The 27,488-nt window shown below is 45.7% G+C and overlaps 1 long non-coding RNA gene across 1 annotated transcript in view; it reads right to left on the reverse strand.

Moving 5' to 3' along the window:
- Positions 1–636: 636 nt before the first annotated feature.
- Positions 637–27,488, reverse strand: part of LOC143940021 (uncharacterized) — a 60,508-nt gene continuing 33,656 nt past the window's right edge. The window contains exon 3 of the long non-coding RNA XR_013263809.1: positions 637–2,751. This is a non-coding gene — a long non-coding RNA (uncharacterized LOC143940021). The remainder of the gene's footprint in view (positions 2,752–27,488) is intronic.

The raw sequence follows: 27,488 nt of genomic DNA on the forward strand, positions 1-27,488 counted from the left end.
AATGTATAGTGCCTACATGAAAAAACAAAACAATAGTATAAGAGGATATACAAATGGATTGGGATCAATCAATAGAGGGGTTAAATTGTAATGCATTATTTAAAGGGGTTGTAAAGGTTTGATTTTTATTCTCTAAACAGGTTTCTTTAAGCTAGTGCATTGTTGGTTCACTTACCTTTTCCTTCGATTTACCTTCTAAATGTTTTTTTTCTTTGTTTTCTTTGTCTGAATCTCTCACTTCATGTTCCTCCTCAGTAAGCTGTTCAGTAAGCTGTTCTGGCTGACTAAACACCAAGAAAAAAAAAATTTAGAAGGGAAATCGAAGGAAAAGGTAAGTGAGCCAACAATGCACTAGCTTAAAGGAACCTATTTAGAAAATAAAAAATGAAGCTTTACAACCCCTTTAAGCATTTCTCTAGAATTTCCAAACTCATTATATACTCTTGGAGTAAAAATTGAATAATGTTATTATTTATGGTATTAAAGTTTGAAAACTACAGATTTAATCATCGTGATATATAACCAATGTTAATTTTGACATCAAATTTGGATTTAGTTTTAGTTATAATCTTCTGACTAAAATGCCATTTTAGTTTTAGTCATATTTTAGTTATCTGAATTGTTTTAGCCGAATAAAATAGTGTTATTTCGTCAATGAAATTAACACTGCTGGATAGTATATAATGATTTCTGCACACCAGTTACAAACCCGCTTCTTTAAATGGTTTAAACACTAACCATATAAGATTGTTTCCTAACCAATTGAACCCTATAGGCTCTACTATTAGGTCTTTGTCACATACCTGGTCGGAGGTTGAAGTGCTGAGAGGGCTTCCCTTGTGGCTAAGTGCAGAGTGCCCCCTGAAGGTGGTACAGGGAGTGCTATACTTACAGAAGCAGGGGTTGCCAGCTGCAACAGGCTGAAGTGATGAAGCGATGTCCGCTGGAAGGCGGCTCATGAGCAGGGTGGACTGCTGGGTGGGAGTCCCTCAGGAGTACCAGATAAGACTTGGCAGCAGGGAGGGCCAGGAGCAGAGTCAGGAGCCAGGCCAGAAGTCATACACAGAGGATCAGCCAGGGGTAAGCAGGAGTCATACACGGATCAGCAGGCAGAATTGGAGTCACTGGAACAAGCCCAGGGTCAAAGCCAGGAATTGCAGATAAGATATGTCAAAGGTAAGCCGGGTCGGTAACAGGAAATCCAATGATAGCAGGAACTCAGGAAACACAGGGAAGCTGAAGATCATCCAGAAGTGAATAGTTGTTGCTGCAGGCTGTAAATAGGCCACTGAGTCTATCACATATTGCGTGCGCTTTGGCATACACGCATGCGCACTGGAGAATATAACTTCCTGACCATTCTTGCCTGTGTGTGCATGCACGTTAGCATTGGCAAATTTGTGTTTGCCAATCTGTGATTCTGCTGGCCATTGATAGATATACCAGTTCTCTTGTTCTCTGACAGCCTTTAAAGGTGAAACTTGTTGGAGGGAAGAACGTGTGTGGTCTAGGTTTAGATCAAAGGAGTGAGAAGATGGAGCATATGTGTGCCTTGAACTGGCCTGCATCAATAGTTTCTGTAAGCATTGTCTGAATGTCATGTATATAACCCCTGAAGCATAACTTATAGAAGTTCGCCTACACAGATATGAACTCTTTCAACTTAAGTGATTTATTGCCCTTGGCCCATAAACATCCACATATGAGCCAAGAGCTGTGTGAAGTTTAAGCCCTTATCTGGGATCCATCATGTTTAGATGTTGGTTGATTGGAAATGTTGGGTTTTAGGAAATATTTTGTCCTAAAATGTTTTGTCTTGCCTAACAACTAAGCTCATAGAGCCCTTGAGACCTTATACATCTCCATCTTGAGTAAGTGTATAGAGTCTCTTACTTAAAGAACTTTTAATCGTACAAAGGTTATCTTGTCTTGGTATTAATAGCATAAAAGCAGGTAATAAAAGCTTGTGAAAAGAAAATTAATCTCTTTCCAACATTTTACTAAATGGTAGAAAGAATCTAATAGCCAGGACCAGCAAAGACAAGATTCTTTTAAGCACTTCTCCCTAGAAGCACTAGGGTTTTTGGTTTGAATACCAACCACGACACTGCCTGCCTGGAGGTTGCAGGTTCTCCCTGTACCCGTGTAGGTTTCCTCCAGGTACTCCGGTTAAATCCCACACTTCACAGACATACTGGTAGGTTAATTGGATCCTGTCTAAATTGGCCCTACTATGTGCATGCATGAATGTCAGTTAGGGACCTTAGACTGTAAGCTCCTTGAGGACTGGCTGTAACAGAAAGAAAAAAGAGGCGCGCCTCTGAGAGTAGACTGTTGTGTATATTTATTTAAAAAAGCCATACAAACGTGCGCTCACAATTGTTGGTAAAAAGACAGGCTCATAGAACATCAGCAGGCATCTGTGTCTCAGACATGCTGCTGGAGTAGGCTGGAGGGCCTGCCAATGTCCGCTGCCGCAAGGAAGAAGGAACTACGAAGCTGACAGTATCTCTTCAAGATGGTGCCGGAGCATGGCGTGGTCCGCAATGTGTGCGTGATGACGTCACCGGGATACCAGGAATTCCTCTTCTCTTGAATTTATGTAGCACAAATTGGTTTTACCCCACGGTGTGGGATCCCTACCTGGTGCACCTTCATACCCCTTCTTTCCATTCCATGAGGGCAGAGACTGATGTGAATGTTCAAAATATAAGTAAAGGGCTGCGTAAATTGATGGTGTTATATAAGTACCTGTAATAAATAAAAAAAATCAATAAAAACAACCTCATAACCAACACCTTTCAGATCAGACCCATGCCTCAACATCCCATAGAAAGACTGGTACATTGTAGTGTGAGATGTTGATGGGTGGTAATGTCCTGGCTTGGATTTATTCTTCCTTTTTGAGAAATGTATGACTAAAGACTGTCATTCCTGCTTTTATGGAAGATTTGATGAAGATATTGTTTTAATTCAATTTGCTCCAGACTGGAAGTGCTGAGTAGGGATGAGCTTCGTGTTCTAGTCGAACGTACGTTCGACTCGAACATTGGCTGTTCGGCCGTTCGGCGAATTCCGAACGTTTGGGCCGTTCGCGTCAAAATTCGAGTGACGCGCGCGCGGACCACAATGCACTGCGGTGGCGCAGTGCATTGCTGCCCCATGATTGGCCAAGCATGCACTGTGACCCCGCATGCTTGGCCAATCGCAGCGCCGGCAGCGAGGAGAGCCATGATTGGCCACAGGCATCCTGCCTGTGGCCAATCATAGCTCAGGCTGTGTAGTGCACGCCCCACACTATATAAGGCCGCCTTTGAGGCGGCCTCGTGTAGTGTGTTAGTTAGCATCTGAAGCAGTGGGTGTTCTGTGTACCTTCAACACAGTTACACACCAATCGTTTTTGGCTGATTTCCTATCTTGCTGCTGTGTAGTGGTTGTTGTCTGTGCCCTGACTGCAGTATACACCACTATATTCACCTCACCTATATAGCTAGTGATCTAGCTTTAACCACTTAACAACTGCCCATTGCTGATTAACGGCTTCAGGGCGGTTGTTTAACTCTGAGAGGCCGTTAATTAACGGCCTCCCAGAATTCTGCTCTCGCGCGCCCCCTGGGGAGCGCACTCGAGAGCATCCGTGACCGCCGGGTCCACGGATCACGGCTCATAGCGGCCGTTTACCACGTGATCGCTCCGTCAAATGACGGAGTGATCACTTGTAAACAAACCGGCGTCATGTTATGACGCCGGTTCCTCCCTCCCCTCTCTGTACCGATCGGTACAGCGGAGGGGAAAGAGATCGGTGTCAGCAGCGATGTGGGTTGCATCTGCAGTGCCCACATCGCTGCTCACCGAATTTAACCCCTCAATTCCCTGCCAATACTCTGCAATACCAGTGCATACTCTGCAGTACCCTGCCATTACTCTGCAGTACCCCGCCATTACTCTGCAGTGCAGTACCCTGCCATTACTCTGCAGTACCCTGCCATTACTCTGCAGTACCCCCCATTACTCTGCAGTACCCTGCCATTACTCTGCAGTACCCCCCATTACTCTGCAGTACCCTGCCATTACTCTGCAGTACCCCCCATTACTCTGCAGTAACCCCCATTACTCTGCAGTACCCCCCAATACTCTGCAGTACCCACCATTACTCTGCAGTACCCCCAATACTCTGCAGTACCCTGCCATTACTCTGTAGTACCCCCCAATACTCTGCAGTACCCTGCTATTACTCTGTAGTACCCCACCAATACCCCGCCAATACTCTGTAATACCCTGCCATAAATTGCCATACCCAGCCATACTCGGAGATACCCAGCCATACTCGGTGATACCCTGAAATACCCAGCCATAGACGCCCCCCACCCCTCACCGCCCTCCGGTGCTTCTACCAACTCGCCAGTACGATCAAAGCCAGAATCTTTTTTTTATTTTTTATTTCAGGCTCCCCAGCCTAGAGGTGAGAAGTGGGGTCATATTGACCCCCCAGATTTCACTGTAAAGAGGACCTGTCACCCCATATTCCTATTACAAGGGATGTTTACATTTCTTGTAATAGGAATAAAAGTGATCAAAAATATATTTTTGGGGAAAAAAACGTCAAACTAAAATAAATAAAGTAAAATGAACAATAAAAAAATAAAATAAAAATTAAAACGCCCATGTCCCCATGTGCTCGCATGTGGCACACATGTGAGGTATCGCCGAGAATGTTAGAGCGAGAGCAATAATTCTAGTCCTAGACCTCTTCTGCAACTCAAAACATGTAACCAGTAAAAAAAAATTTAAAGCGTCGCCTATGGGGATTTTTTAAGTAGCGACGTTTGGCGCCATTCCACGGGCATGTGCAATTTTGAAGAGTGACATGTTTGATATCTATTTACTCAGCATAACTTCATCTTTCACTTTATGCAAACATTGGGCTAACTTTACTGTTTTTTTTGTTTGTTTTTTAAGCACAAAACTGTTTTTTCCCCCAAAAAAACGCGTTTGAAAAATTGCTGGGCAAATACCGTGTGAGATAAAAATTTGCAACGACCACCATTGTATTCTCCAGGGTCTTTGCTAAAAAAAAAATATATATATAATGTTTTGGGGTTCTCTGTAATTTTCTAGGAAATAAATGATGATTTTTACATGTAGGAGAGAAATGTCAGAATTGGCCTGGGTGCTCCAGAACGCCTGATGGCGCTCCCTGCATGTTGGGCCTCTGTATGTGGCCACGCTGTGTAAAAGTCTCACACATGTGGTATCGCCGTACTCGGGAGTAATAGCAGAATGTGTTTTGGGGTGTAATTTGTGGTATGCATATGCTGTGTGTGAGAAATAACCTGATAATATGACAATTTTGTGAAAAAAAAAAAAAGGAAATAGGCCGTCAGTACTTCAGGTGTGATCAATTTTCAGATATTGGCACCATAGCTTGTGGACTCTATAACTTTCACAAAGACCAAATAATATCCACAAATTTGTACTTATTTTTACCAAAGATATGTAGTAGTATGAATTTTGGCCAAAATTTATGAAGAAAAAATGACTAATCTGCTAAATTTTATAACAGAAACGAAGAAAAATTCATTTTTTCGCAGAATTTTCGGTCTTTTTTTCTTTTATAGCACAAAAAATAAAAAACTGAGAAGTGATTAAATACCACCAAAAGAAAGCTCTATTTGTGTGAAAAAAGGACAAACATTTCCTATAGGTCCAGTGTTGCATGACTGAGTAATTGTCATTCAAAATGTGAGGGCACCGAAAGCTGAAAATTGGTCTGGTTATTAAGGGTGTTTAAGTGCCCAGTGGTCAAGTGGTTAATAATAGAGCTTGCAGTCAGTAGTGTTAGGAGATAGTGCGTGCTGTCTGCGTGCTCTGTACCCAGTACATACCGCTATAATATAGGGCAGGCCCCTACTTTCAAACATCCAACTTACAAACATCTCCTACTTGCAAACGCAAGGAGACAGCAGCAAGTGAGATGAAAAAAGATGGACGACAAAACAAATTATACAGGGGTGATAACCCTTCCCTATGTTTTCCAAAAAGCTTAAAAATCGTTTTTTTGACTGGAGCTACACTTTAAAAATGTACCGGTTGAAAATGACAAACAGATTCAACTTAACACAACAAACCTACACAGTCCCTGTCTTGTTTGCACCGCCTGTATACTGCTGTTCTGAGTATATAGGGCCTGGGGGCCACACGCATTTCCTTTTTTTAATATGGGTACGGGGTTCCCCTTAATATGCGTACAAGACCCAAATAGGCTGGTAATGGGCAGGGAGGGCTACCCATGCCATGTTTCTCAATGATTTTCAACCATATTGCAGGAACCAGATATAACATTAAAACCGCAAGCAGTTTTAAATGGTGTTATTTCCGTTTAATGTCATTTTGTGCAGGGACTGTTCTAAACACGGGAAACACGTGGCACTTCACAGGCATACTACAGACACCCCCCAGGCACCATATTTAAAGGAATATTTCACCTTTTTTTTTTCACTTTAATCGTCATTAAAATCAGTGCTCCCGCCAAAACTGCAGTTTTTAAAACTTTTTTTTGCAGTGACCCATGTCCCCTGAGGCAGGAGGCAGGTCCCCAAACCCTTTTTAGGACACTATCTTGCATATTAGCCGTTAGAATTAGCACTTTCCATTTCGAACGTTCGAGTCCCATAGACTTCAATGGGGTTCTAACGTTCGTACCGAACGCGGGGGTCATTCGCAAGTTCTGGTGCGAACCGAACCGGGGGGGTGTTCGGCTCATCCCTAGTGCTGAGTAGTCTCACAGGTTTCTGCTGTTGAGTGTGCCAGAGACCTGGGCTTTCTGATAAGCTTTGATCACAGCTAAAAGTATGTGCAGATGCCTTGTAGTAACGTTTCTAGGCTTGCATTACTTGCTCATAATTTCTTCTATGACAGGTTCCATACAAGAAGCACTAGCAGCAGAAAAATTTATTTATTTAATACCACAAATCCTGGTTTTACTCTGTGTAGCCATCTATAGCACAAAGACAAATGGGTGTATTATAAATGTACACGGTTATTTATGTTTAATGGTTTAAATGGTAATGGGAGAGCAGAGGGGAGAGGATGGAATCTTTTATGGACATCACATGGTTTACTACATTTATGGAGCATTTTTAGTCACATGTACTCGATACACAAATAACTGTAATATTTTAGGAAGCTTTCAAATCATTCTTTTCACATTGACCATTTTACTGAATTTACTAACCTATCGAAGGTATTACAAAATGTATGTATGTACAATAAAGTTTATAACACTGATTATTTGTAATTTGTAATGCCAGTAAGAGATTCTTTCAGAGCTTAAATAAACTTTAGAGGGCCGAGGTGTGTAGAAACTGCTGGTCCCTATAAACACATGCTTCTCTCTTCTATTTCGTTTTGACACAGGGCTCATTTTAAAAACTTGGAGTTGATACAAGAATATAAAGATATTTTTACTTTGCCCTTTGACAGTGTCTGTGTAAGGCCACCCCCTCCCTCCTTGACCCCCTGATACTAACCTCTCCAGTATTTCCCTAGTGCTTCTTCAATTATAGATAGCTCTACTAAATTACTTTGTGTTGGCTGATGTTGGGCCTCCAATCCCAAAAGACGAGGGTTGTGGGGAAACACATCGGGCGGAGCTAAAGTGGGACATCACCACGCACAAGTCTGCCTTCCTTGTATTTAATATGTATGGTTACTGACTGATTGGATGTGGAGGAAGGTACCAGACATACACTCCAGCAATGGGGACACTGTGGCTACATCTTACTGATAGGGTCACTGAGCAAACCGGATGCCTGATGGTGACAGCGTTGGCTATCCAGGAGATACATATCTCTATAATTTTAGATATCCAATGTTTGATAAGAAGCCAACTATACTTTTTATGAAGACCACTTTTATTTGCACTGGAGCACTTATATTTTTGGAGCACTGAGCAGGTTGAAAGCACCTGGACATTGTATGATTGAATATACATTTATTAATTATAGACTTTTTTGATTATATGGTTATTTGATTTGCACACATATGGATTTGATTATATATATATATATATATATATATATATATATATATATATATATATACATACACCCATATATATATAAAGGTTCTGCAGCTGCAGGCTTGCCTGTTTCCCCACCTTTCTAGAAATCTCTGGATCATAGTGGGGGAGAGGGTAGAGACTGAACTGGTCTGTATACAGCCTCAGCCAATCCCTGGTTAGGAGAGCAACCAGCAAGGGGGCTGAGAGGGGTATGGAGGGGCTGGAGCAGAGAGTAGCAGGGTCATTTGCCAGCTGGAGATTGACCCAGCCTGGAAGTGCTGTTAAACTCTCCAAGGCCCAGAGAAGCTTTAAGTCGTCCTGGATGATTCTAGCTCACCAAGGAGCCGAAGGATCACCCCTCAAGTTGCAGGAATAACCGGACAACATCCAAAGAGGATCTTTCTAGGAGGCTTTTGGGACAGTGTAAGTTGACGCTGGAAGGCCTCCAGATTGCCAGTGATTCAGTGAGTAGGCCTAAGAGGAATCTTGGGAGAAAGACTGTTGTCCTTGCAACCGTACTTGGGACAGTTCCAGACCTGCTGCCAGGGTTGTGTCCATAGTGGAAGCTCCCTGTGTTGAGTTATTGCTACTTTCTGTACAGAAGACTGCTATATTTCAGTTAACTGTTGCAAGATAGTGTCCTCCTTCAAGTTGTTAGTTCTGGGTATCCCAAAGTTTTTCCCAATCCCTATCTCCGTTAGACAAAACAAATAACAATAACAAAAAATACACTCTCTGCCTGATTAATGTGTAAGGACTGAGTGGGACTTGATGCACCTAGCCAAAAATACTCAATGCCTGTCTGTTTGCACAATCCAGTGATTAGAACCTGGGTTAACAGTGGGACCATTCAAGGGGTTTGCACTACACCTTTATCCTCCAGCACTGCCCTCAAAGTCCACCTCCCTGGACTTTCAGGTAAATGATGCCCAACCTCATTCAACTCACTTTTTCTGAGCCCAGTGTATCATGAATACATTCTCAAGGGAAGCATAATTATGTCAGTCTGCATTCAAAAGAGAATGCTGCAGAGCCCTTTACCTAAGCCTGGACTAACTGTATCCCTTCCACGGTATACTTACTGTGGCCTGGCTGCATGAAACAACGTACCTGTACGTTGTTTCTTCTCCCTGGGTCTGGAGGGTGTGCGCGCCACCGGAGACCCGCTTCTGCTGTGATTAAACACAGAGGGTCCGGTGGCCGAGATGGTCACTGGTCACCTGCGATCATTCATAGGAGAGGCAGAATGGCGGTCTGCCTATGTAAACAAGGTAGACCGTCATTCTATCACAGAGGAATAGAGAGATCTGTGATTCCTGCTAATCCGAACACACGCACACAAACATATCAAAACACAGTGTCTTAAAAAAGTATTGGTGGTTTTAGCCAGGTGGAGGGGAGCAGCCAGATGGAAGGGAGGACAGAATATGAGCAGCCAGGTGGAGGTGAAGGCAGAGTGAGAGCAGCCAGGTGGAGGGGAGGACAGAGTGGGAGCAGCCAGGTGGAGGGGAGGACAGGGGAGATGCAGCCAGGTGGAGGGGAGGATAGAGTGGGAGCAGCCAGGTGGAAGAGTGGACAGAGTGGGAGCAGTCAGATGGAAAGGAGGACAGGGTGGGAGCAGTCAGGTGGAGGGGAGGACAGGGTACGAGCAGTCAGGTGAAGGGGAAGACAGGGTGTGAGCAGCCAGGTGGAGGGGTGGACAGGGTGGATGCAGCCAGGTGGAGGGGTGTACAGGGTGGATGCAGCAAGGTGGAGGGGAGCACAGAGTGGGAGCAGCCAGGTGGATGGGAGGACAGGGGAGATGCAGCCAGGTGGAGGGGAGGATAGAGTGGGAGCAGCCAAGTGGAAGGGTGGACAGAGTGGGAGCAGTCAGATGGAAAGGAGGACAGGGTGGGAGCAGCCAGGTGGAGGGGAGGACAGGGTACGAGCAACCAGGTAAAGGGAAAGACAAGGTGGGAGCAGCCAGGTGGAGGGGTGGACAGGGTGGATGCAGCCAGGTGGAGGGGAGGACAGAGTGGGAGCCGCCAGGTGGAGGGGAGGACAGGGGGATGCAGCCAGGTGGAGGGGAGGACAGGGTGGAAGCTGCCAGGTGGAGGGGGGAACAGGATGGATGCAGCCAGGTGGAGGGGAGGACAGGGTGGATGCAGCCAGGTGGAGGGGAGGACAGGGTACGAGCAGTCAGGTGAAGGGGAAGACAGGGTGTGAGCAGCCAGGTGGAGGGGTGGACAGGGTGGATGCAGCCAGGTGGAGGGGTGTACAGGGTGGATGCAGCAAGGTGGAGGGGAGCACAGAGTGGGAGCAGCCAGGTGGATGGGAGGACAGGGGAGATGCAGCCAGGTGGAGGGGAGGATAGAGTGGGAGCAGCCAAGTGGAAGGGTGGACAGAGTGGGAGCTGTCAGATGGAAAGGAGGACAGGGTGGGAGCAGCCAGGTGGAGGGGAGGACAGGGTACGAGCAACCAGGTAAAGGGAAAGACAAGGTGGGAGCAGCCAGGTGGAGGGGTGGACAGGGTGGATGCAGCCAGGTGGAGGGGAGGACAGAGTGGGAGCCGCCAGGTGGAGGGGAGGACAGGGGGATGCAGCCAGGTGGAGGGGAGGACAGGGTGGAAGCTGCCAGGTGGAGGGGGGAACAGGATGGATGCAGCCAGGTGGAGGGGAGGACAGGGTGGATGCAGCCAGGTGGAGGGGAGGACAGGGTGCGTGCAGCCAGGTGGAGGGGAGGACAGGGTGGAAGCAGCCAGGTGGAGCGGAGGACAGGGTGGATGCAACCAGGTGGAGGGGAGGACAGGGTGGATGCAACCAGGTGGAATGGAGAACAGGGTGCATGAAGCCAGGTGGAGGGGAGGACAGGGTGGGAGCAGCAGGTGGAGGGGATCACTGGGTGGGAGCAGCCAGGTGCAGGAGAGCACAGGGTGGGAGCAGCCAGTGATAAGGTCCTGTAACTCTATGGAAGCCTGCATCCCTTGTACTCTCCCACTCGGCATGTTGTGGGCTGCAGTGCACTCTCGGGAAATCGTCCTGGGCCTGCTGGTATCCGGGACTACATGTCCCATAATCCTTTAGTTGTTAGATTCCCAGCCATGGGCTCTGAATGTAGCCAATAGGAGCGGGCATTGCCAGGCCGGGTGAATGAGAACTGCTCAGTTCAAGGAGGTGAAGGAGGGATGGAAATCCCCAGTAGCTGCAAGCTGCGGCTCTGCCTGTGGCCCTTCACAGAGCTTGTCCGTTTTGGCGCCGCTGCCCTGTATCCTGTGGCAGCACCCGCTACAGACAAAAAAAGGCATTTTAATTGGGGGGGCACATTTTAATGTCACCACTGGTGAGAGATGATGTCATCTCTCTGATCCCTCACCCACCAGCCTGCTCACTTACCCGCAGCAGCGGCTCACTCAGCAGCCTGTCCACTAAGTCACAGACAGCCTGCTCACTATTTTCCCCCGGGGGGGGGGGGGGGCAATTGCCCCGTTGCCGCCCCTGAATCCGCCCCTGGACCGACTCCAGTGGAGTTCAGTCTGGTTGCCCTGGTCTCTGTGCCCCTTACTGGTAATTGGAGGACATTGCTTATGCTTTCCTATGTTTTAATTGTGGCTATTTCTTCAACTTCTAACTACTTTGAAACAGAATTTTGCTTCTTGCTTCCATATACACCCTGAAGAAGATTATGAAAGTCATTTTCAAAAAGCGTTGATGAGGCACTGTATGAGGCATGCTGTTTGATGCTTTCAAGTGGGAAGTACATATATATGTCTGTATACAATAGCCACTTCAACTATGTATTGTATGTTTTTTAAATAATTTCTTGTGATATAAATAAAGTGTTTTGTAAAAACTTTTTAAACAATACACTCTAAATTGTAATTAATTTGGGTAATATTATCTGTTGCCATGTAAAGACCCATTCATGAGGGTCCTTGTTCCATGTACAGTAATACGAGCATAATTCGTTCCAGAAGAATGCTTGTAATCCAAAGCACTCATATATCAAAGCGAGTTTCCCCATAGGAAATAATGGAAACTCAGATAATCCGTTACACAGCCATTGCTGGTCTATGCACTACTGCATGTGGCCAGAGGTGCGGGGACACCAGAGACACTCTGAAACACTTGGAGACACTCAGAGACCACTTGGAGACGCTCGGAGACACTTGGAGACGCTCAGAGACATTCGGGAACAGAGTGTTTCCAAGTGTTTCTGAGTGTCTCCGAATGTCTCCGAACGTCTCCGAGCATCTCCAACCATCACTGGCATCCCCGCATCTCTGGCACCCCCGCATCTCTGGCCAAATGCGGTACTTGAATCCGGCTCGTCTTTTGCGAGACAACGCTTACAAAGCAATTTAGGATTTTTTTTTAAATTAATAAACTGCATTATTTACAATCCGAGGTTACCATATGAACATTACACAACTATATAATACATGTAAAACAAAACCAAAGAACATTCCTAGCTCAACTCACCAGCCAATCTGATGCCAACCAAATTATTTGGTGTAACAATTTGCAATAAAAACAAGGGTTTAGTTAGCATACATTTTCAAAAAATGCCTAAGCTGCAGAGCCGCTCCAAGGCACCTGTCATGGTTATGCAATAGAGTTGGTCTGCTTACCTGTTTCCATGTGTTCATCTCTAGAGACCAGCCGACCCTCACCTGACTGCTTTTGTAATCCATCCTCTGGCATGACTAGTCCCTAGCTCCTATCAGAGAACTCTATATTAACCTGTGCACTGCAGGCCAACCCTGCTGATCAACCATTGTGTATTCCTTTGTGTGTTAAGCTTCCTGTTACCTGCCGTGTGCTCTTCTGTTGTTCCGTTACCGACTTTGGCGTGTCCTTGACTATCCCTGTTTGCCTGTGATCCTGACCTATTGGCGTGTCCCTGACTATTCCTGTCTGCTTGTGGCCCCGACCTTGGCTTTATCCCTCTCTATCCCTGTCCTCCTGTTGCCTACTGTGGGTGCGAGCTGGGGGACCCTGGGGGTCGCGACCTGGAGCCAGTTGCAGTCCATCCTCACCACTAGAGGCTCTGGTGAACACCTGCTGGCTCTTAGACTCCATGCCCATGGGAATCTTACGCTCTAACCCCAGTGGGATCTGTCTCCCGTCCGCAGCAGTCAGCCGTAGGGTACACAACCTTGCGGTGCACTCCTGATCCCTACGGTGTGCATCTGTCACCTCGCCTCAAGGTGACCTGAGAGTTTGATCAGCCATGGACCCGGCTGACGTGCCGCTTCCTGCAGATGATCCATTGCAGAGCTTAGTTCGCAGACTTGAGACCCAAGAATCGCATCAGACCCAGGTGATGCGATTCCTTCAGGATTTGGCATCCCGTGTTGAACAGGTTCAGGCCTCATTAGGACCCCCGGTTCAACAACCTCAACCGCTATCTGCCGTTGCACCTATCGCATCAGTCGCAGCCACACATTCATTACAACTACCAGCTCCGGCCCGTTTCTCTGGGGACTCCAAGGCTTGCAGGGGGTTCCTTGGCCAGTGCACAATTCATTTTGAACTTCAGCCCCAAAACTTCCTTTCCGATCGGGCGAAAGTAGCATATATTATATCCCTCCTATCCGGCGAGGCACTAGCTTGGGCTGCCCCTCTGTGGGAACTGAATGATCCAGTGGTTTCTAGCCTGTCTGATTTCTTGAAACTTTTTCGGAATATCTTCGAGGAACCGGGTCGCGTCTCCTCAGCGGCTAGCGCTCTTTTACGTCTCCGTCAAGAGTCTGCTTCTGTGGGACAGTATGCTCTTCAGTTCCGTATCCTCACAGCTGAATTGAGTTGGAATAATGAGGCCCTAGTTGCAACCTTTTTACATGGCCTCTCTGATAGAGTGAAGGATGAATTAGCAGTAAGATCCCTTCCTGCTGATCTGGACAGTGTCATCACCTTGTGTAACCAGATCGATATTCGCTTTCAGGAGAGGGCTCTGGAAAAAAGACGCCAGCACTCCCCATTCTTTAGGCAGCCTGAGCCCCCAGTCCCTTCTCTTCGATCCGAGGAGCACCCCCTGCCTACTAAGGAACCTATGCAGTTGGGCTGGACTAAGTTATCTCCCGAAGAACGTGCTAGGCGCAGAACTCTGGGCCTATGCCTCTATTGTGAGGCCAAAGGTCATTTCTGTGACACTTGTTCTCTTCGTCTCAGGGCTAATACATCTGGAAGGTGGAGTATTAGACCCTGAAATATCACCTTCACCTTCTCGTCTTCTCCTTTCTGTGTTGCTTCATGTCAGTGCTTCCTCTCGTTCGGTCTCAGCACATCTGGATTCCGGAGCTGCTGCCAATTTCATGGATTGGGAAACTGCATCCTCCATGAGACTTACCCTTTTGCCCCTTACAACGCCATTGGTGGTCTTGGCGATTGGTGGCACTGTTCTCCCAGGGGGCCCTATCCGCTTCCAGACTCTTCCTGTTAAGATGTCAGTAGGGACACTCCACCAGGAGTGGATATCCTTCCTTGTCTTACCTAAGGCTTCATCTCCTATCATATTAGGTCTTCCTTGGTTACGGCTCCATTCTCCACACGTTGACTGGTCTGCTGGACAGATCCTGGCTTGGGGTCACTCCTGTTCCTCTTCCTGCCTACTCAAGGGTACCCCAAAAGAGAAACTTCCTGTTACCACCATCCCAGTATCTTCTGCTCTTCCCGCTGTATATAGCGATCTCTGGGATGCGTCCTGCAATAGTCGGACTGATGCACTCTCTAGGTCATGTGGTACTCTGGATGAGGGGCCCACCTATGAACCTGAGTCGATCATTCTCTCCAGTTTGCATAACCATTTACCCTTGCCTGTCCCTAATCTCCCTTGGTCGCACAGCCAGGCTAACTTGTCTGCAAGTTCCACAGTTGCTATGCCCTGTGATGCGATTGAGATGGTCGCTACACCTGACAATATTAGTCAGTCGGCCTCTGCACCAGTTATGCCAGTCCAGCCCATGCCCAATGATATTCCTGCTTCTTGTTCAGGACCTTCGGTGACCCGGCCTCACCCTACTGCTACTATGTCCGTTCAAACCCGTTTAAGAGGCTCAATCCATCCTTTGGATAGACTGCCACATTCGGCCATGTGGGGTTTTCAATCTTTTTCTCAGGGTTCTTCTGTTTGTGTTTCAGCTATCCAGCTTGACTCTTGTGACATGTCACCTTCTAACCAACCTGACCTCTGGGTTCCACTGACCTCTGCCCAGTCTGGTGGTCCTGTTCTAGATGCCCAGCTCATCTTTAAGGGTCTGGGGGACCCTGCTCAGGCTCCTGATCTTCTCATGCCCTTACCCATTCCTAAAAAGCCTTTAGTCCTCAAGTCCTCTTGTCCTCTTCCTACCTCGGTTCCAGTCTCTGAGGGTAATCTAAAATAGGAGGTTAGTCAAGTTTTGGATGCCCAACTCCGTAAAGGCATTCTTCAGTACTTCGTACATTGGAAAGGGTTTGGCCCTGAGGAGAGGTCTTGGATCACTGCATCTGAGGTCTTTGCTCCTAGTCTGTTGAGGAGGTTCCATCTGGAGTCTCCCTTTAAGCCTGGGCCCAGGCGGAGGAGGGGGAGGCCTCGTAAGAGGGAGGGTACTGTCATGGTTATGCAATAGAGTTGGTCTGCTTACCTGTTTCCATGTGTTCATCTCTAGAGACCAGCCGACCCTCACCTGACTGCTTTTGTAATCCATCCTCTGGCATGACTCCACCCTAGCTCCTATCAGAGAACTCTATATTAACCTGTGCACTGCAGGCCAACCCTGCTGATCAACCATTGTGTATTCCTTTGTGTGTTTAGCTTCCTGTTACCTGCTGTGTGCTCTTCTGTTGCTCCGTTACCGACTTTGGCGTGTCCTTGACTATCCCTGTTTGCCTGTGATCCTGACCTATTGGCGTGTCCCTGACTATTCCTGTCTGCTTGTGGCCCCGACCTTGGCTTTATCCCTCACTATCCCTGTCCTCCTATTGCCTACTGTGGGTGCGAGCTGGGGGACCCTGGGGGTCGTGACCTGGAGCCAGTTTCAGCCAAGTCCATCCTCACCACTAGAGGCTCTGGTGAACACCTGCTGGCTCTTAGACTCCACGCCCCAGGGAATCTTACGCTCTAACCTCGGTGGGATCTGTCTCCCGTCCGCAGAAGTCCACCTTAGGGTCCACAACCTTGCGGTGCACTCCTGATCCCTTCGGTGTGCATCTGTCACCTCGCCTCAAGGTGACCTGACAGCACCCCAATACTATCTGCAATCCTAACTCTTGTAAATTTTGAAAGCCTCTACAGTAGAAGCACATGCATTATAATAGATAGATGGAGAGCAGGTGAGCCTGGAGGTAGCCCAGCCCTCTTTAAAGGCACAGGGAAGCACTGGTCACCCAGCACATAGCACAATGGCAGCAAAGGTGTCCAGTGTGCACCCTCACCAATATTACATCAGTAACAAACAAATTGCCACTGTCCCCACCTATAACTGGCCTTCACAGCGAGGAGCACATGTAAGGGCAACGCATGCACAACAATACTAATGTAATTTGATAAATGCATAGAACCATGTTTGACATCTTTCTAGCTGAATATCCAGCAATTAGCACTGGGATCTGCTGGTAATTTACAAGTGACACCATAAGTTGCATGGTGTCACTCACCCACCATCACAATACATCCTACATCCTTGACAGCATCAGGACACACTCAGGCTTTGTAATCACAAGATGTAGCTAGCATGGGGAGCAGGGGCTGAGCCACATCATGGGTTGTGTGATGTTGCTTGTAAATGGTTGTCAGTTTCCAGTGCTTATTGCTGGAAAACAGAAGAGTGCAGACAGATGTCAAACATGGTGCTATGCATGTATCAAAGTTCATGTGTTACTTGGCTGTTAAATGTTCATGAAGTAATTCTAGGTGATCTTCCCCTTTAATTGCAAGCATTTAAGGCTAGAAGATACTATGAGATACAGAGTACGTAAAATGTTTGGTTTGCACAATCATAAGAAGCTGCGGGCAGTTTTCTGTCTTTAGTTAAATGCTGAGTTTGAACAAAGACCCAGAAGTTGCTGACGGTATCACAATACAGATTAGGCAGTGGGATTCTATTTCCATGTGAACTTCGGGGTCACAAGTGGAATCCTCATCAACTTCAAACTTCTATCCATTGTTCAGCGGTCTTTGAACTCCAACACCTGTCATTTGCACACACCCGGAGAGGCCGCTGCCACTTGTGTAAGCCAACAAAGAAAATATTTTCATGAGCAGCATACATTAAAAGCCAGTCATAACAGTAATGTGATAAGAGTGGCTGATGACAGAAATACACAACGGGATTTAGTTTAACTATGAATAGTGCTAAAGTGCTATTTCATTTCTCATCAAAACAAACGTGTTAGTAATACGCGACTATTGAAAGTGTTAAGACCCTAATCGCCATCGTTTTCACAATAAAATGTTCATACTCAATAAAAATATATCTTTATAAATAAACATGACATGGGTCATGGACAAAAGGCAAGCCATTTATATATATTTTTTTCCAGTTTTAGGCTGGTTTCACACCATTGTGAATTAGATGCGGATTCCTCCCGCTTCCAATTCACAATAGCAGGAGATTTTGACTGACTCTATATGCAGCTGGTTTACATATCTCCGATGCGGTTCCGGTGAGAATTTGCATGGGAGCCCTGTGCTTCTTATTCTGTTTCAGGCCTGAATTCAGCCAAAAATTCAAGCTGAAATCAGACCTGAAACGGTGAACAAGGACGCACCGGACCCCTCCTGGGAGCCGCATGCGTCGATGGTGTGAACCCAGCCTGAGTGTTACTACCTGCCAACAAAGGGCCTCTTAAAGTCTTGGACAAATCCTTGTATATTAAAGAGGAAGTAGTCTTCCTCTTTAATTGTACCTACAGGTAAGCCTATAATAAAGCTTACCTGTAGGTACTGTAAATATCATCTAAACCTGCACCGTCTAGGAGATATTTACTATATACACTGCCGCTGACATGATCGGCACATGCGCACTGAAGGAACGGCCTGCTCGTGACGTTTCTTCAGGGCCCACGCCGTGACCGCACGGGAGTGACGTAATCCTGGCTCCAGCCAATTACAGCACCGGAGCCCACAAACACAGAAATAACTCTGGGAAACATGTCAGCCGTGTGAGTGGTGTGCCGACGACGATCCAGGGCTTCGCTCTAAGGTAATACATACTAGCTCATCATGCCTTTGTCTTGCAGGATTTTTTTGGGGGGATTTTTTTTTTGGGGGAGATTTACAAGCTCTAACTCCTTCATGCTCAAAGGTAAAACAAATCTTAATGCCTAAGCCCAACTTTGCAACTTTGACATGTGTTAATAAAACGTACATATCATCACAACTTCTTTGTGCATCCAGGTGCATTATACCGCTTTTATTTAAGGACAAATTGGGCTTTCATTTGGTGGTAAATGGTAATGGATATCTCCTGGATTTTTTTATTATCAAAAGATAACTGGCCCAAAATAGTAAAACAAAATATATTTTTTTAAATGTATCTATATATTTCTTGTTACTACTATAACCTACCACCAAAAAACAACCCAAAATACCACATATGTGTATGTCATTTGTTGTTTGTACTCATAGTACAGCCCAGAATCCATAGTGCGCATTTTTCTTTTTTTTATCCTACCTAAAACACACTGACACTGACACTAACTGACACGGATAGTAATTATAAAAAAAAAAATTCGGTCTAAAAAATACTGACCCTGACCTTGACCCAAACACTAACCCTGGTACTTTTTTTTCTCTTTTTTTTTACTTTTTGACTCCAGATCTCATATTTAAGAGGTCCTGTCATGCTTTTTGTCTATTACAAGGGATCTTTACATTTCTTGTAATAGGAATAAAAGTGACACATTTTTTTTAAGGAACAGTGTAAAAAATGTAAATAAAAGGTAAAATTTTTTAAACATCGCCTAAAGAGATTTTTAAGGGTAAAAGTTTGTCGCCATTCCAAGGTGCCACAACACTATAAACCCTCACAGATACTCTTGTTGGGCGCAGGAACAGGCCCTGCATTGAAATATTATATCAAAAAATGTAATTACATGCCCCTGTTAAACAGGGGCAGAAATAGTGGGCCTTGGGTGGTGGTGGTGCCACAACACTGCAACCCCCTCACAGATATTCTTGTTGGGTGCAGGATCGGGCCCTGCATTGAAATATTATATCAAAAATTTTAATTACATGCCCCTGTTAAACAGAGGCAGAAAAATTGGGCCTTGGGTGGTGGGCCAAGAGTATCTGTGAGAGGTTACAGTGTTGTTGGGTGCAGGAACAGGCTCTGCTGTAAAATATTAGATGAAAAATTGTAATTACATGCCCCGGGTAAACAGGGGCAGTAAAGTTGGGCCGTGGGTGGTGGTGGTGCCCTAAACCTAAAATATTGTTGGAAGCTAGCATCATCAAGATTGAGGAGGAATAGGATAGTCAGCATAGCCAATCTTTATGGGATCCTACATCCATAGCAAATTCAATCAGTTATATCAGCATCAGGTGCTTCATAGCTGCTGATCCAAGACTGATTCATTTTTATGAATGTGAGCCTATCAACAGTCTATGGACAGGTGCATTCTTTGATCCATTACAAACCCTCCAGCAGCACTGAATGTGCATTACAAAAGCATGCTGGATGCAGGACAGGCCAGTAGCTCGATTGCATATTGAGCTAGTTCTGGCCACTGGTCCATCCTCATCCTAAAGACCCAGTAACCCAGTGGATGCTCTGTTGGAAAGGTCTCCAAGTCTGCTCTTGCCCCTACAGTAGATATTTCTGCACCATGTAATGTAGATGCTGCCGATGGTTGTTTGAACTGATCAGACCTGGGCGCTGAGGACTGAAAAATTGTTTAAAGGCATCGGTCAGTAGGCCACCTTCTCCACTGCTCTTCCTCTGACTGAATGAAGCCTCAGCAACACGTTGTCCAGCACCAGGAAATTGTAACCTCCCAGGGTCTGAAAATGCATTGACAAACCTTTCTTCAGGGCCTCCTGAAGATGTTTCATCCTCTGCTCCCTCTGCGAAGGTAGGATGAGTTCTGAAACCTTAACCTTGTAACGTGGATCAAGAAGGGTTGCCAGCCAGTAATGATCCCTCTCCTTAATACCACGAATCCTAGGGTCCTTTTCCAGGCTCTACACAATCAAGGCGGCCATGCAGCGTAAGTTTGCAGAAGCATCCGATTCTGAGTCCTCTGGATCACTAAGGATCACATGATCTGTAACTACCACCTCCCAGCCACGTACAAACCCTTGCGTTTCTGAGGACTGAAAACCATCCCTTGAAGACTGCTGCTAAATATTATCTTCTACATCCATACTGACACAATCCTCCTCCTCCTCTTCTTCCTGTGTGTTTGGCGGGCCTGCAGGAATGCTATCTGGATAATGTGGGCATTGAGAGGTAAGGAAGTCCGCCTCTTCCTCCCGCTGTTCTGCCTCAAGTGCCCTGTCCATGATTCCATGAAGCGTGTGCTCCAACAGGGACAGTGTCACTGATACCTGCATTGTCGTTGCTCACCATCCTTGTGGCCTCCTCAAATGGTGACTTGACAGTGCATGCATCCTTGATCAGTAGCCACTGGCGTGGCGAAAAGAAGCCAAGCTCCCCTGACCCTGTCCTGGTGCCATACTTGCACAGGTACTCATTGATGGCCCTCTGCTGTGTGTGCAGCTGCTGCAGAATTGCCAACGCTGAGTTCCACCTGCTGGACATGTCGCAAAGGAGGCAGTTGGTGGGCAGGTTGCATTCCCTTTGAATGTGAGCCAGCCGAGCCCTGGCATTATATGACCAGCGGAAATGACCACAGACTTTTCTGGCCTGCCTCAGGAGATCCTGTAAGCCTGGGTACCTGCTCAAGAACTGCTGCACCACCAAATTCAGGACGTATGCCAAACATAGATTATGGGTCAAGTATCCCTGTCAGAGGGCAGAAAGAAGGTTGGTGTCATTGTCGCATACAAACATTCCTGGCTGAAGCTGGCAAGGCGTTAACCACCTCTGAGCCTGCCCCTGCAGAGCTGACAGAATCTCTGCCCCAGTGTGGCTCCTGTCTCCCAGGCAGACCAACTCAAGTGTCGCATGGCAGCATCTTTTAGCCTGACTGCTTGCATAGTCCCATGCACACTTACGGCACACCACTGATTCAGAGGATAAATCTGCAGATGAGGCCAAAGAGAAAGAAGAAGAGGAGGGGGTGGAGGAGCTACGGCAGAATCACCACTAGTATTTTGGAGGCGTGGTGGCGGTACAAGCTCCAACAACACAGAACCCTGTCCTGCATCCTTCCCAGCTGCCAGCAGAGTTACCCAGTGTGCCGTGAAGGAAAGGTAATGTCCCTACCCATGCCTGCTGGACCATGAGTCAGTGGTAATATGCACTTTACTGCTGAGCATCCTGTCCAACAAGGCCAAACCATTGCCTTCCACATGCCGGTAGAGAGCCGGAATGGCCTTCCGTGAAAAGAAATGGCATTTTGGCACCTGCCACTGAGGTACAGCACATTCCACAAATTCACAAAAGGGGGCAGAGTCTACCAGCTATAAAGGCAGTAGTTGCAGTGCTAGCAATTGGCCAAGCTAGTATTTAGACGCTGAGCATGTGGTTGGCTGGAACCAAATTTCTTTTTATGGTTCAGCAACTGGGGTAGGGAAATTTGCCTGCTAAAATCAGATGGTGGTTTACTGCTAGCAGATTGGCTGTGAGTACTTGGGACATCTATTGCTATAACTTCATTCCTCTCAGCTTTTTGAGAGGACTGGAAGTATAGTAGGGTTGGAGGAGGAGCAAGGAGAAGTTCGCCTTTTTCTTTGATGTGGGCCTTTAAAGTGCTGTTGCCAACGGACTGCTTGGCAGTTCATCATATGTTTGGTCAAGCATGTGGTGCCCAAGCTGCTGCTGTTCTGGCCATGCTTGATCAGCTTCAGACATAGGTTGCAAACAACGGTGCAATCTGCTGCACACGTGTGGAAAAGGCCCACACCGAGGAACTTTTAAAAGTCAGCGGTGAGTCAGCAGTTCCAGGTCCCGATCATTAGTACGGGGCTCAGGATCACGGTGAGACCTCGCTCTCTGTGCTGGGATAACACCATTGGGCACAATCCCAGTACAAGGGGAGAAACACAAATATGCGGCCCCATGGCAAAAAGCCCGGTCCAGTGGGGCAACATATTTGTGTGACATTGTCCCAAGTCGTGACAGTGTGAACCGAGCCTCAGGCCTGCTACCTGAGAGGGCGATCACATGGATGGAGAGGGGCCTGGATTTGGAGCCCAACCTGTAAAGCATGGGGACTGATTAGTCATGGAGAACCTCCAGATGTCTTAAGGGACAGGAAGAAGCTTGGATGTGGAGCTTGGGCCTCACTGGAGTATGGTGTCTACACAGGGTGCTGGTAGCTGATCATTCTAGTGCTTTACAGTCAGGAGCTACAAAGTATGCTGTGTTGGCTTTAAGGTTCTTTATTTTAGTGAACTGTGAGTACTTTTTTTGTTGTTTGTAGAGTCTGGTGGTTTATGGCTGTCTTGTGCCCTTTAACTCTCTCCCTGAAGTGTTAGGCTGCTTTCACACTGGGGCGGTATTCAGGCGTTACAGCGCTATAAATAGCGCCTGTGTAACGCCTGAAAAAAACCGGCCCCTTTAACTCCAGTGTGAAAGCCGGAGGGCTTTCACACTGGAGCGATGCGCTGGCAGGACGGTGAAAAAAGTCCTGCCAGCCGCATCTTTGCAGCGGTGAAGGAGCGGTGTATTCACCGCTCCTATACCGCTGCTACCCATTGAAATCAATGGGACACCGCGGCAATACAGCCGGCAAAGCGCCGCTGCAGCGGCGCTTTGCGGGCGGGTTTAACCCCTTTTCGGCCGCTAGCGGGGGTTAAAACCACCCCGCTAGCGCCCGCACACCGCCGCTAAAACGACGGTAAAGCGCCGCTAAAAATAGCGGCGCTTTACCGCCGACGCTGCTCTCGCCCCAGTGTGAAAGCAGCCTTAGTGTAAGCTAATAAATTCCTTTTTGTTTAAAAAACCTCCCTGGTGGTACGATTATTTCAGATTTTAGGTGCTGAAAGCGGTACCATTACTTTGCATGGAAATTTGGCGTTTTATATTGTAGGACTGTAATTCTTAGAAACAATTCACTTAAATCTGTCCAAACAAGAGTCTAATAGACATCCTGGGTATGATAAAATTTGAAATATGAAATCATAAATTATAATTAATCTATCTATCTATCTATCTATCTATCTATCTATCTATCTATCTATCTATCTATATATATATATATATATATATATATATATATATATATATATATATATATATAAAATAAAATAAATAACTATAAATAATTTTAACAAATAATAATATAATAATAATAATAATTATTCAATAATGTAATCAAATCAAAAACACTGAAATGTGCTGAGTTGCAGAATTGTCGCTGTCATTACTTTTAGTGTTTGATGATGAATTTCCCTACAAATCATTATCGCTCAATTCTGCGAGTGATTCTAATTTATTATCGCTGTTTTCTAACTGGTCTATAAGCACTTTTCATGTAAACGGACATTTTTTGGTTGCTATAGACAATCTCCAGATTCCAGGCATAAAGAACAGTATTTATAATATAAAACTGTATGCAGGACACTGGACAGACCACTAGGGACAAAGGGGATGTGTAATTATTTGATACAGTACTGTATCTATACTGTGTTTTTTACTTTTTGAATTTGGCGCCGAACTCCGTCCCCTGTGTGTCGCAACGCTCGCAGGGAACGGAGCTCGGCGATGTGACAGATCAAGCGAGACATGGCGGCTCGCAGGTCACAGTGCGGGGAGACATCGCTGGATCCAGGGGACAAGGTAAGTAAACCCCATCCATGGATCCAGCGATGGGGTCCCGAGTCTGGCTTGGGAATACCGCTTATGGTATTTAAATCTTACCCCGAGCCAGATTCGGGAATACCACCAGGGAGGCTACAGTGACTGGACCCCATTTGTTCATGTCCCACCATTGCCTAATTAATCTACTCCTTGAGGTGAATGTCAGCCAACCCTGTCTCTGTGGGTACCTTCACACCCCAGTGGTCAAATGGGGGGGGGGGTGCTACATTATCTTGGGGAATGTTTGTGCCTATGGTGATGGAAAAGGGGACACCACAAGCTTCAGCCTGTCTATGCTGATACTAATGGGCAAATCTTGTTTGAATGAGATAGGTGAATCTTGTTTAAACGTGATGGGTGAGTCTTGTCTGTGCCTATGGAGGTGGAAGAGGGGACACTACAAGCTCCAATCTGTCTAGGGGTCAACAGTAGTAATTTAGCAGAAAAATCCATCCCAACCAATCAACTTTATCCCAACCAGACTCAGCCAGAGAGTGTTAGTTCGGGTCAAAGAGGGCCCAAGAAAACAGTGCAGTGTTATCTAAGGGCCGGTTCACACAGGGGGCGACACGAGGCGACACGACTTGCCATGCCGCGACCTGACAAGTCGCCCCCGTTCTGTACAATGGAACCGTTCTAAGAGGAGCGACTCGAGTCGCTCCGACTCAGAAAAAAGGTTCCTGTACTACTTTTGGGCGACCTCGGGGCGACTTGCATTGACTTCTATACAGAAGTCATTTGCAAGTCGCCGCTGAGGTCGCGGCAGGTCACGGCGAGGCAAGTCGTGTCGCCTCGCATCGCCCCCTGTGTGAACCGGCCCTAAAGGTAAAGTAAATGACATAATGTTTTTTTTTTTATTATTTATTATGGTTAGGGTTAAAAATATATATATATATATTGTATTATTTTTTTATTTTTTTAAATAGAGATCACTAGCTAAAACTGCAATGTGCAAAAAGAACTGAGTGAGTCATCATTGTGATCATTGTGACGCTTATCATGAGCTCATTCCGATCTTTCAATCAGACAAAGCCAGCCTAAAGGCAGGTAGCTACTGCTGTGTTGTATATACAGATATTAAACAGAAGTTTACAATTGTATACAAAAAAAACAAACAAACAAAAAACAACTAAAATAGAAAGCATTTAATGGGTTTTCCTTTTTTATCTGCATTTTGTTTTATTTGAACACTGCAGGGAGCTCAGCTAGGGAAGCTGATAAAACAGTATGCACCACTTGGAGCTTTTATATCTTAATTATCAAGAGTGGAAGGGAAAATTCTGCAGGTAAATTACATCAAACATCAAAAACAATAAAATAAAATGAATGGTGGAGTGGATGCTCCGGATCATTTCAATAATGACATAATTCATTAACCAAATGGAAAACAAAACAGCCAACGGGACAAATGTGACCACCGCTACAGGCTGCCTCAAAAAAAGCCATAAAACATTGTAAAAACAAAAAGCTTCAGTAGTTCTGAAAAGCAGGAAACACATAAGTTCCCTAATGATTGCAGTGCTGTCTTTGCAGAGAAAACACATTAATAACCTGCGACTGCACAGATTCACATTGACTTGGTGTCAGGCAGCTGTGTTGGAAAATGGTTGAGCTGGCCAAAGCTGTTTTAGAAATAATCGGTTCTGCAGCTGATATTTATACAGACACACAGGGGAATTGTTCTGAATTACTAGTGACCCAAATCCAAACATGAATAAGGAGAACTTATCTGTCCGCGGTTACTCGCTGTTTTATTACGCTATTATCTTCCCAGAACGCTGGACCTGGGACAATAGAAAAGTGTACTGTTTCCAGGACTGGATGGGTGAGGTGAATTAGGTCAGAAGCATGAAATAACAAGAGATTAGGGCCGAGGGGAGATATGACGTGAAGCACCCACAGTTTACATTGCGGGAAAATCCAAGCGGAGATATAGCCAGAAAAACACATTGGGTGTGTAAAGTGAACCCATTCTCTGATTTGAACTTTTAAACGTAAACATCTTGCCTATTTTAATTTACCAGAATTTGTTTCTTCTGTGCCCCACTCTGGTTTAGTTTTGCTTTGCTACTGAAGTTTGACTTGACTTTGTCTTGACTTTGCCTAATGGCTAACCTTCAACAACTGCCATTCTCATTAGACTTGTGCACAATGGAAAATTTAATTCAGTTTCGTTGTTGTTGTTCGACACATATATTCATTCTGTTATATGCATTATGTTAATTCGTTTTCAGATAATTAGTTATTTCTGTAGAGTGTCGATATTCATTATACTGAATCTCGAATCATGTCGAATTCATTCATTATATCCGCTATAATTTCTTTCATTGAAATTTGATATTTATGTATGTATATATATTTGTGATAATGATTTGTGGTTTGGAAAGTCGTTTGTTTATTGAATCTATTAACACTAGGGATGAGCTGAACACCCACAGTTCGGTTCGCATCGAGAACATGCGAACGGACTTAAAGTTCGCGTGAACATTCTAACACTGGTCAAGTCTATGGGACTCGAACATGAGAAATAAAAAGTGTGAATTTTAAAGGCTAATATGCAAGTTATTGTCCTAAAAAAGGTTTGGGGACCTGGGTCCTGCCCCAGGGGACATGTATCAATGCAAAAAAAGGTTTAAAAACTGCCTTTTTTTCGGGAGTCGTGATTTTAAGGATGCTTAAAGTGAAAAAATAAAAGTGAAATATTCCTTTAAATATCATACCTGCGCAATGTCTATAATATGCCTGTAAAGTGGCGCGTGTTTCCCGTGTTTAGAACAGTCCCTGCACAAAATTACATTTCTAAAGGAATAAAAGTCATTTAAAACTGCTTGCGGCTGTAATGTAATGTCGGGTCCTGGCAATATGGATGAAAATTATTGAGAAAAACGGCATGGGTAACACCCTCAGCCCATTGCCAGGCCCTTTGGATCTTGTATGGATATTAAGGGTAACCCATCCAAATTAAAGAAAGAAAAGACATGGGGCCCCCAGGCCCTATATACTCTGAATAGCAGTATACAGGCTGTCCCTGGGTTACAAACAAGATAGGGACTGTAGGTTTGTTCTTAAGTTGAATCTGTTTGTAATTTGGAACAGGTACATTTTTTAAGTGTAGCGCCAGCCTGTCTGTGCCCCAGTTTAGAAGATTTCACCTCACTTTCTGTTTCAATGACAATTGGATTTTGAAAATTTGGGGTTTTTAGGGAAACAAGGATTGGTGATAAAGCATCAGTGGATACACCTTTTTCCCATATTAACTCTTACAGGAGAAAATTTCCCTTCTTAGGGGTAGATTTCCTCTAACTTCCTGTTGTCTCCCTCCGTTTGTAAGTAGGAGTCATTTGTAAGTCGGATGTTTCAAAGTAGGGGACTGCCTGTATATACTGTACAGGCTGCCCTATATACTCTGCAAAAATTTAGGCCTTAGGTGTTGGTGGTACCAGAACACTGTAAGCCCTCCCAGTTACTCTTGGTGGATGCTGGAATGGGCCCTGCTGTGAAATATTATATCAAGAATTGTAATTACATGCCCCTGTTGAACAGG

The sequence above is a fragment of the Lithobates pipiens genome, unplaced genomic scaffold (assembly GCF_037356315.1).
Source record: "Lithobates pipiens isolate NorthernLeopardFrog02 unplaced genomic scaffold, aLitPip1_a1.2 Scaffold_3, whole genome shotgun sequence".
NCBI classification, from domain to species: Eukaryota; Metazoa; Chordata; class Amphibia; order Anura; family Ranidae; genus Lithobates; species Lithobates pipiens.